We start from the raw sequence: 11076 nt of genomic DNA, 5'->3' as shown, positions 1-11076 counted from the left end.
AGTGGCTGTACAGCATCGAGGGCAGGAGCAAGGACAAGGGAGAGGTCTTCCATGTGGCTTCCAAAAGGGATTTATTCTCTTGAAGGTTCCAGGGAAGAAAGACAAAAGATACAAGGGGTATAAAAGCTTATGTGGGGGGGGAGCAAGGGGGAGTGTACAAATAATAACCCAACAGGGAAGACTTAGGGGAGCAGCACAAGGTGGGGTTACACAATTCACAAACCAATGGGGAACACCAGGGGAGGAGAGTGGGGCACATGGCCCAATGGGGCTCGGAGGAACAGGGGAATTCCACAGGGGGCGGTCCAGCCGGGGGTTGGCACAAGGCAGGATTGACAACTTAATGGGAGGGGAACAGGGAACATTCGGGAACAAGGGGCAGGTATCAGGGTGGATTGGCATCCGGGGTAGGAGGGCACAGCTGGGAGCGAGGTATTAACATGGGAGGGGTACAACTTAACAATAAAGAATTTAATTGAATCAAATATAATGAACGACAATGCACTGCAACACATGAGGGTTCTTTGAAACAATTAACATGGATTTAGAAGCTGGAAGTCATGCCTGATCAATATCATAGCCTTTGGGGACAAAATTACTAGTTTTGTAGATGCATGCAGAGCAGTGGATATCATTTGCCGTGACTTTGATAAGGGTTTCAGTTTTCAGCCCTGTCTGGCACAACATTTTCATTGACAAGCTGATGAAGTGTGGGCTGGATGTGAGGATGGTGGGGTGGGTTGAAAACTGGCTGGACTGCTGAGCTGAAAGGGTTGTGATCAGTGGCACAAAGACCAGCTGGAGGCCAATCAATAGTTCAGCAACCTGTCTGAAGCACAAGTTCTGCTGGAATAAGTTCAATGACCAGTAGAATGTGTTCAAAACTTCATAGCAAAATTTAGTTTCTTGGCAGTATACACTGTCGACATTACAGATCTTTACTGGCATTGTTCCACTGAGCTTTCTAAAGTTCCTTTTTTAAGAGTTTGAATGTTCACATGCTCAGAGGTTAGAAGGTATACATTGTCACAATATCACTGTCAAAATGGAGAAATGATCATGTTTTTGATCTAGGCTGTAGAGACTCATAGGACAGACAAAGAAAGAAATTAGAATAATAAACCAAGGAAATGAAAAGTGATAAAGCAATCAAGTACTTCCTAAAAAGCTATATTTTGGGAAAAAAACAGTTTTTAGTAAAAAAATTTAGATGAAGATTACTAAGATTCATGGACTCCTTTTTCCTTGTATATTTGCATGCAAGCAAAATTTTAAAAAATGGATTAAAGAAAAAAAAAGTTTGAGAGAAATGGTGGATGGGTCACTATTCCATTTCTTGATTTCTTAACTCTTCAGGCTACAAGACCAGAGGAGTCTGTATTACCCATGTTAGTCACACACCAAAGAAATTGAGTCTAAATAAATTAGCCAATGTGCTACACAAGACTTGTTAGTTATTGCATTGTTTTGCATTTCCAGGTATTAATTACTATTACTGGGGCTGAAGTGTTTTTCTACGCAGCTTTAGTCTGCCTATTGCTAATTTATTGTGACACTAGAGCAAAGATTATAAAAGAAAGAAAAGGTAAAAAAATCCAGAAAGTTTTTATTCTTAGGTCTCTATTTCTCTGTCCTGTGTGAAATATCTGGTTCAGCAGTTACTGTCATAAACTGTGAAAAATCAAATGTGCAAAATTTTCAACATTCTTTTTAGGGTAAAGAACACATCTTTACTGTCATAGGTGAGGAAAGAGCAGGATAACTATGGGAAAATCAATATGACCAAATTTGTTACTGCCATGGAGAGTATTAATAGAATTACAATAAAGGTGAGTTAATGTTCCTCCATTTTATGCTACAGGATAGTTTAATAAGTCTATTTCAATACCTGCTCTGTGAATTCATGGGTAGCTTAAAGGAAGAATTTAACATATCATTTTTTAAAAAGTCCTATCTTCCTGGTGGTCAGGAAATTAAAATATGCAACTTTTTGATTTCAAAAAATGTAAAGAACACTAATGACACTAAATTACTCCCACCCCTTTTTTCCTTGGTCTATTCAAGCAACTTTGCCAGCTTGAGAACAGCTGACAGCAGAATGGTAGTAAACCTGACAACATAATTTTTCAACATTTAGCCATTTGTAATCAACATCCTCAACATTCTTTTTTTTTTTAAGCATACATTCATCTGAAAACTCAGGTTGAAAATACAGTTACTTAATGCATGGAGACAAAGAAATTATACAAACTGCCTGGGGACCAGCATAGGAAACGTCAAATTTCCATCAAATGGTGGCTTTTCATTTCTGCTAAGCTTAATTTATATGCCACAAGTTTTTACACTTGAAAATGTTGGCATGAGATCTCACAGGTACAAATAAAGCAAGATTAATGCTTCCTTGTTTTCTGGTGAATAGTAAAGCATGCACTACCAGCTTGCATTTCAAATGAATTGCCAATGAGGTAGATTGGGAATTGCAATTAGTTACTTAATGTGAGTAGGTAGTTAAAATATCTTTAGGAGAACTGAAGTGTAAATGAAGCTGTGTGCCATTCAGCTAACCTGTGCTTTCATTCATTTCATTAGTGTGCCATTTCAAAATCCTAGTATAGAACTAGGTGATTTAAAAACTCACCATCATCATTCAACATGCAAAATGCAGCTTTTCCCATTTTTATGCAAGGGGTTTGGGCTTCAAGATCCAATTGTGCTTTAGATTCAGGTGGTAGTTTTAATATCTTTCAGTAAAATGTCAGAGTGGTTTTGTACAATAGATGGGAGAGTTTATGTCTAGGCCAGCACAGGTTTCCCTTTCAGGGTGATCTGAATAACTCCACCATCCCAGTGACTGTATTGACTAGAGCTTCACTGATAGGAACAGGAGTTTGGAAACCTTCTTGGATATCTTAATAGATATCTTAGACACCTTGCTGACATACAAATGCCTGAATTGTGATGCCTGCCAACAAGGTGGGGGTCAGACTTTTCTCCCAGGCAGCTTGCAGCAGGAGAAGAGGAAATGACCTAAAGCTTCACCAGGGAAGGTTCATGTTGGACACCAGGAAGAATTTTTTCACCAAAAGTGTGGTTAAGCATTGGAATGGGCTGCTCAGGAGGCAGCAGAGTCATCATCCCTGGAAGTGTTTGAGAAAAGACTGGCTGTGTCAGTTGGTGTTACAATCTACTTGTACATGGTGGGATTTGGTCAAATGTTTGACTTGATTATCTTGGAGATCTTTTCCAAGCTCACTGATTCTATGAGGCTATGAAACCCCACCCTCAATTTCTCTCTTTGTTAGATGGCAAGATGCTTGGAGACTTGTAAGTACAGTGTTCCAGAAAGAAATAAGGATTAATTATGGTCAGACTTCAGCTTAGTTCTGACTTGATTTGAAATATATTGAAGAGCTGTATTACAGGATGTGGCAGCATATACCATTTTTTCACTAGAATTGAGAAAAAGTAGAGACCTTTCATCCTTTTATCTTCTCTTTTATTTTAGGAATACTCTGACTGATGTATGTAAGACTGCATGAAAATAACTGAGAATTTTTTGGCCTCTAAGTCTAAAGCATACACATTAACTCCTTAAATAGTATAAAAAATCAATGAAGAAAATATAATGAATACCTATTTGGAATTCTCCACCCATAATGGTTTTTTTTTGCATTACTGTGCAAACATACTTCTCTGCATCACCAGCTGAAGGAAATGGCATGGCACAGGGAGTGAAGAAAAGGATTTTCTTTGGTGTAACTTAATGACCTTGGTACTCACTGCTGAATACTGGACAATGATGTTTGCAACTTATAAAATGTTGAAGCCGTGGGTATTCTTGCTTTTAACAGGGCTGTATTAGAGTTGAACAGATAGTTTTAGAAGTTTCTAATAGATACCATGCATTCACTGCAGCTTGAAATCTCTGTCCTTGATGTGATACATAACAGTTCACAGAGGCTTATTTTCCCCCTAGGAATGAAAAATGACTGGATGGCAAAGGCCTCTGCACCATAGGTATTTAACATAAGGTAAGAAAAAAACCTACTTTTTAGAATATATGACAGATCTTACTTTATATTGTGTTATATTTATGCAACTGTTTTCTTAAACAATACTATGACAAGAGAATTTTAACACTTAGTTATAACCAACACAGTAGAGGTATGTTTGGGAAAGGTATACATCATTTTATCACAGAGCTGTGACCTCTATGAAGCATAACCAACAGACTTAATAGATGGATGTGTGGTTATACCAGAGGTCCTGGAGACCAAATAAATCCATACAGTATTTGTGTGTTAAAGACTCTTCCCTCCCTGCATATGAAGAAAATATTGAAGTGAAAAGTAGTAAACAGGTATCTTGAGAGAACAAAAAGATACCTGATAATGCTTCTTTTTGTCTCTTTAAACCTGATAGATAGCAGATCAGATTTTCATAAGATCTTTGTTTACCTGTGATTAACATCTATAGTTGAAAGGAAAAGCTCTTCTCACACTCTTTTAATATCCTCACTTAGATTCTAAGCAATTTGTTTGTGTCTCCATTTGAATAAAGAAATGTAATCCTAAGGTTTAAGGTAACAGTCCAGGACTGTTACTTACAAATGACTGCCCATTACTCACACAAAAGAAGTTATTTTTAACTTGGTCTCTATTAGAATACAGAGAATTACAACCTGTTTATTCTAGGCTTAGGTAAATAGCCCTTAGGTTGATAAGTTGATAATTATATGTTTCTTTCTTCAACTGTTGGTTCAGGGGATAGATTTAATATTAGTTATTTGCTTTTACAATTAGGAAATTGTTCAATTTGTGCTCTAATTGACTAAATTACACCTGCAGAGGTCTAAAGAATTTCATTATCACCTGTGTGAAAGCAGCATGTTTCCCCTGTTATCTACGTCTATTTTTTTTCTATTTTAACCCTGTCATTATTGGTGCTGTGCATATGATCACAATGAAATTGCAATAATTTCTAGGCTTTATATATATTTTTTTCTTTGAATATATGTCAGCAACTACAATACACAATGAGTCCACTTTATGCTGTTTTATTCTGCTTTCCTCTTAGAGTTTCAGTTCCAAAAGGTGCACAAACATGATTTAATACCAGCAGACAAACCCTAGAAGTAGCAGCAAAATAAAAATATTTTCTTAGAAAGTCATAAAATACAAATTAATTTCCTTAAAGAAGATTTAAAACTTCTAATTTTTAGGGACAGACATAATACCAAGTGTGTTATATCTAGGAAGAAATTAGACCCCTTCAAGTTATATCATGACATTGCTTAATGGTAATATCTGTCAGGTCAATTTATATATATTTTTAGGACAAGCATCCATTTTCACATTGGAGTAAGAAATTATCTTCTGGATTTTCCCTTGGGTGTTAAAATAATAAACAAAGCAATAACTGAAATGTATTCATTTGGCTCAAAACATACTTTTTATCTCTCTCTAGTCATTTCAGGATAAGTCTACCAGCTGGATATCCCTGGACTACTAAAAATATTTCTCTTGGCATGGTTTTTTAACGGAGTAAGGAGCACTAAATTACTGTCCATTTAAAATAGGATTATTTTTTGTGTTTGTTCCATCCAAAACTGGTAAAGAAAAAGTATTCAAACGAATTGAGCATTTTTTATCTGCTCTTTGTTTTAATCCAAAATATAACACAAAATTCTCACGTATGAGAGGCAAGAAAGTACCACTACCATAAAAAATTTCACAGTTTGCCATCATTTTCAGCTGACTCAATCATTTCCTCTGCTCATGACTGCATCCACTAAGGCCACACTACACTGGTAACTCACACAGTGGTGCCTGGACCCTTTTTGGGAGTTCCTGAAGATATCAGAACTGTGTCATTGGTCTAAAAGAACAGGGATTCAGGAGCCTACACAGCCAATGTCTTGGCTACATATTCCAGTGGATGCATTGTGTGTTCTGCCTCTTCCTGCTACCACTGTGAGTGGTTTTTTCAGTTGTGCAGATTGAGAAAGGACAATGATAGTCAGCCATAAGCAGCAAAAGAATAATAAAAGATCAACCAGTTGTCACTGCTGCCTTTTGGAGCCATTTCTAAGGAACATACTGTTCTCTGCTACCTGCCTCATGGTCATGTAAAATTACAATTTGCTCTTCTCATGTCTGAAACCTATAAGCTCCTCAAACATACATTTTCCAAATCTATAGATAACTGGGAGCTTTATTTCCCACAGTATTTAACTGACCATCTTATTTTTTGGTACATTATCACTGATTTTTGTAAGAATTCTGCTGGAGGACCTGCAGATTAACTGTTTAAATATAGTAAGAATGACCTAATTTTCAGTGAAATACAAGATAAAGAAAATTAAATCTGTAAGCAATTTTTAAACTTATTGAAAGTACATGTCAGCAAAAAGCTTTTTAGTAGATTTAGCTATTAGAAAGTATGGATAATAGCTTAGAAGCAGTAACAATGGTGTGTTTATTGGTACTACATTCTATAATGGTGAAATGCCTCTTTCACTTGTGTCCTAATCTTACATTGTGGTTTGTATTTGCATATGCTAAAAGATGCTGAGCATAATGTCTGCTTCACAATGATCTTTCGGTTCCCAGTCATGATCTTTAAGTATTGCAGCAACGATCATGACTTGACATAGAGGTGCACTGTTCAGAAAACTATCAGGAAAACAAGTCATTCCAAAGATTGTGTTGAATTAAGTTGATTTTCTTAGTAACTCTGCCACCTGCAACACTAAAGAACAAATGTCTTGGTGATGGACAGGTCAAACATAGTTTTTTCATAAGGTGCCCACAGCTGTTCTTTCTTTTCCTAGTGAATTAACCACTTCATTGCTGTTCACTCATGCATGTGTCATTGTAGTTTTAAGGAGAATGTGAATGGAAAATGTAGCTTGAAGGTCTAGTCTTACTGAATCGGCCTCATTATCCTGAACATACTGATATGTCTTTTAGTCCTAAAGAAACTATTTGTGTCTTTCACTACACATATATGCAAGAACACATAGCATTACTTAGGAGTAAAAAAAAATTGAATTTTGAATAATCAGGGTTGGCAAAATCATGAAGAAAAGGTAACAATGTGAGTTGTTTTGTAACAAAGCCATATGGCCTATAAGATTAAATAAAGAAATAAAGTTAAAGAAAATGTTAGGTAATGAAAATGAATACAAACTTTTTTGCTCCGGTTTCAAGTGAACAAAACTAAGAACACATATTAAAGTAATGAGGTAATCTAAAACTAAATATAATTTGTGCGACAGAAAATATAAGTTAGTAGCTCTTAGCACTTTGTGGGTTATAAAATACAGTTCTCTGTATCACCTAGACCAGATGGATATTCATCTATAATTCAAGTTCCCCATAGCCATACTAATACAAGAAATTATCTGTTACATTACAGCAGGTTTGAACATCAGCTGAGCCCAGTTGTAGAGTTCCAGACATAATATGGCAAAAAAAAAATACATAAAAATTTCAATCCTTAAGCAATGAAAAAGGACTAATTCAGTGTTCTAAGTGCTATCCAGCTGTTCCTCTGCTCTGTCCTGAAGATCTTATGTTAATTCCAGGATGCTTGTCATGAATAGTAGAGCCAGAGCAAATGGTTGCAATCTTTTTGATTAATTATTTCTAGTCTTTACAATTCAGCCTATTTTACTTGTTCACTGTCAAATTAAATTTCAAAATATTTTGGAAAATTCATTGGGTTTTGGGAGGTTCAGTTTTCAAAATTTATTATCCATTTCTAATCATCTCAATTCTTCCCTTTACTGGCAATTCCAAAATATAGATAAAATTTTACAAGATCATAAACACTTCAAGGAACAAAAGTAATGATTATTCAGAAATTACTCTGATTTTTCATGTATAATAGGGGACACAAAATCTCTCTTATGACAAAATACTTGGTTGCAAAATTTTGTTCAGTTTCTTCAAAAGTAAATAATCCACTAGGCTTCAAAAGTGAAAGAAATTATTCTTGGAGAGTCTTCAGTTCTCACTTTACTGCTTAAAAGAGAGTTCAAGAAGTCCTCAATAACAGGGTTTTTCTGCACGTTTTCCTACTGTACCAAATAGAAGTTTCCATGGAATTTGTATGAACTGCCTCAGTTAAGGAAGGAAAAAAAAAAAAAAAAAGAAATATATCCACTTATATAACCTAGCCAAATATATGTGGAATAATATTAATCTCTTCCTCTTAAACCAGGCTTTTACTGCAGTTATCCTGAAGTCCCAGTCTCTAATGAACCTTGCCATAGGCCTGCTGGTGATTCCACATCTTCTTTACAATGCCAGCAGTGAGGGGTCACGAGTCCAGCTGCTGACAAAATCCTGATAAAAACTGATTGAACACGTCATTTCCCTATAGCCAGGCTCCTCCCCACAGGCATGGTGTCCTACATGAGGACCCAGTGCTGGGTGAGGGGAATCACTACAAAACCAGCAGAGAATTCAATGAGAGCAGTGCCAGATCCAAACAACAGAATAAATTGAAACCGAACAACCCCAAGTAATATTTTTGGTGTGTGGTATTAGCTGAATCACCAGGGTGTTTCTTCAATACCCAAACTGATGGATTTACAGAGTAAATTGTGTGCATTGTCTCTGACTGCACTTTGTGCTTAGAGAGAAGGACTTTTTCAGGTCATTCACAAATTTTGCATTTGCATTTAAGCAATGAATTTTTTGCAGTGTATCTCAAGGAAGAAGTGACTTGAGTTCAAGCTGTAATTAAAATATTTCTTTAATCATCTTTGGCATAACCCACAGTGAATCTGAAGAAACAGCAAGCCTGTTAAATAAGATAAAATATAGTAACTTACACTTTTTCTGACAAACATGTTGCAAATTTTCATAATCTCATATAAATAAACCCAGAAATCTGTGCCAAAGCTTGTGGACTCTCTAAAGGAATGTAAAACCTTCCAGCAGGAGTAAGCAAGCACGGAAAGATAACTAACATTTATTGCTGTCTTTGTTACAAATTGCCAAGTAAGATATAAAGAAGAAATTATTCCAGGTAACTCATTCATGGAGAGATCAAGAACTGTTGTCCTGTTGACTGTGTTTCCATTTAGCCAGGCTGAATATCTTTATCTGCATATAGAAAAAGGGCAGGCAACTGAAGAAAGCAATTTATTCCATAGGCTCTATTTTAGCAACAACTCAAGAACAGATATTTCAGGTTGATAAATTTAGTTATAAAAGGAACACATTTAATTATCTTGCATATGTTACATTTCCCAAGAACAGGATAAATCATTGTTTTACACCTTTTTATGCACACTAACATAAAAAGTTGAGTAGTTTTTGGCAAGATTTGGGCCACACTCAGCTTTTCTTAAAACATTTTTTATTAATTTCAGAGGATATTATCTACAGTTTTGAAAAACTTTTATAGACTAAGAAAAATCACATTTGTTGTAGGATATTGAACTAGCTTCTCTGATGTAGATTTGTTTATGTTGACTAATTCTTGGTTACTCCAGAAAAGGATATGAAACCTCTCCACTTTAGGACTGACCACAAGGAGCCTGCTGAAACACAACCCACATTTATTTATCTGTACAAAGTTCTACTTAAAATTATTGTTGACAAAAATGCACTAGCTGACTTAAAACCAGTTGCTTGGGGTTTTGTTTCTTGTTCATTCTTACATTCACTAGTTCTGAGTAATCACTGAGATTTTTTTTACCATTCCTCATTGCCCAGCACAGTGAGAGCAGTCAGTTTAGTCCAGCTTTTCCCTTACTGATATCACTTGTGTTTCAGGGTAAGTAATTTGGTAAGTAATTTGACCCTTTTAAAGTGTCTAATCTAATGCATACAATCTAATAGAGAGTTAAAACTGAATATCTTTGCAGGAAGAACTTGTTTACATGGAATAAACATTTACAATATTTTGTCCACTTATGTTCACAAATGGGGATGGTTCTTCCATGAAGAGATAAAACTTTCAATAGATTAGGGGTAAAATTACTTCTAGATTGATTTTTTTTTTCCAACTAACACAACACTCAATGGCAATAGAATATAAATATATTCAATGTAAGGCAATGTTGTTGTTGCTGTTATTATTATTATTATTATTATTATTATTATTGATATTACTACTTCCAATCTTCCAACATATCTAAATAGCCTTAATTTTCATTCATTCATTTTTAAGGGTGAAGCTACTTAGCAGCTTTTCAATTTGGGCTGAAACACATTTTAATTTGTTCAAACTATAAATAGATCAATTACTCTGAAAATGTTCCATTATTCTGTTTTTTTTTGTTTTGTTTTTTTTTTTCTTTTTTGCAAAGCAGGTCATAAACTCATAAAATTTAAAGGTGTGACTCCTAACATTTCCAGATGTCTGTACCTGTCTGTCCTGGATGTTGTATTGCCTGAGGGATCTCTGTGGGTTTGGCTCTTCCATTTCAATACTTCTCAATGCTTGGCAGACAGTGTTACTGTGGTTCTGCTCTGTTTTGTAATTGTTCAGAGTAGCTACAGCAAGCCTGGTAACCAACATGTTGAAAGGTTAACAAAACACAGCTCACTCTGGCTGTCTTTCCTGAAGCTCCTGTGAATGGAGGTTTCTTTAATTTGTCACAGTCTTTGTGAGAAAGTGCACTTTTTTAAAATACATCTGTCAAAGCAGCATTCTGGAGCTCCATGAAGTTATGAGTTTGTGACAGGGAAATCTCAGATAGGATAAACCTTTCTCCTCAGGCAGGATAAACCTTCCAAGTTACCTCTTTCCATAGCTGATTCAGGAAATGGTGGAAGTTGAGATACTGAAGGTTCATATCTTGAGAAAACTCCTGTGGGCAAGGAAGCTCACAAAGAGGTATTTTCTCTATCCTTGTCCTTTATCTCCTGCTTTTCACCAAAATGAAGGTCTCAGTCAGCTGTTGCCTAAAAAATTACTAAGATTTGCTCTTGACTGGGTAAAAATGTGAACTTCTATATTACCTCTGCTGTGTACAAGATTCATTGTTTGACTGATCCTTCAAAGTTGTTCCTGTTTTAAGGAGAATATAATCATGTTCTATGCTAATGTGATAAC

General features: G+C 35.7%; 1 long non-coding RNA gene across 2 annotated transcripts; it reads left to right on the top strand.

Annotated features, from left to right (window-relative positions):
• Window positions 1–387: 387 nt before the first annotated feature.
• Window positions 388–7982, top strand: LOC147655965 (uncharacterized). Of its 2 annotated transcripts, XR_015279473.1 has the most exons (3): window positions 388–432; window positions 1715–1829; window positions 3977–7982. It is a non-coding gene; the product is annotated as an uncharacterized LOC147655965 (long non-coding RNA). The 2 variants fall into 2 exon arrangements; XR_015279472.1 differs by lacking the exon at window positions 1715–1829.
• Window positions 7983–11076: the final 3094 nt, after the last annotated feature.

This window comes from Cyanistes caeruleus, chromosome 1 (genome assembly GCF_971803275.1).
Source record: "Cyanistes caeruleus chromosome 1, bCyaCae1.hap1.1, whole genome shotgun sequence".
Taxonomy (NCBI): domain Eukaryota; kingdom Metazoa; phylum Chordata; class Aves; order Passeriformes; family Paridae; genus Cyanistes; species Cyanistes caeruleus.
Note: the sequence above shows the minus strand (reverse complement) of the source record. Positions and strands in the feature narration are given on the sequence as shown.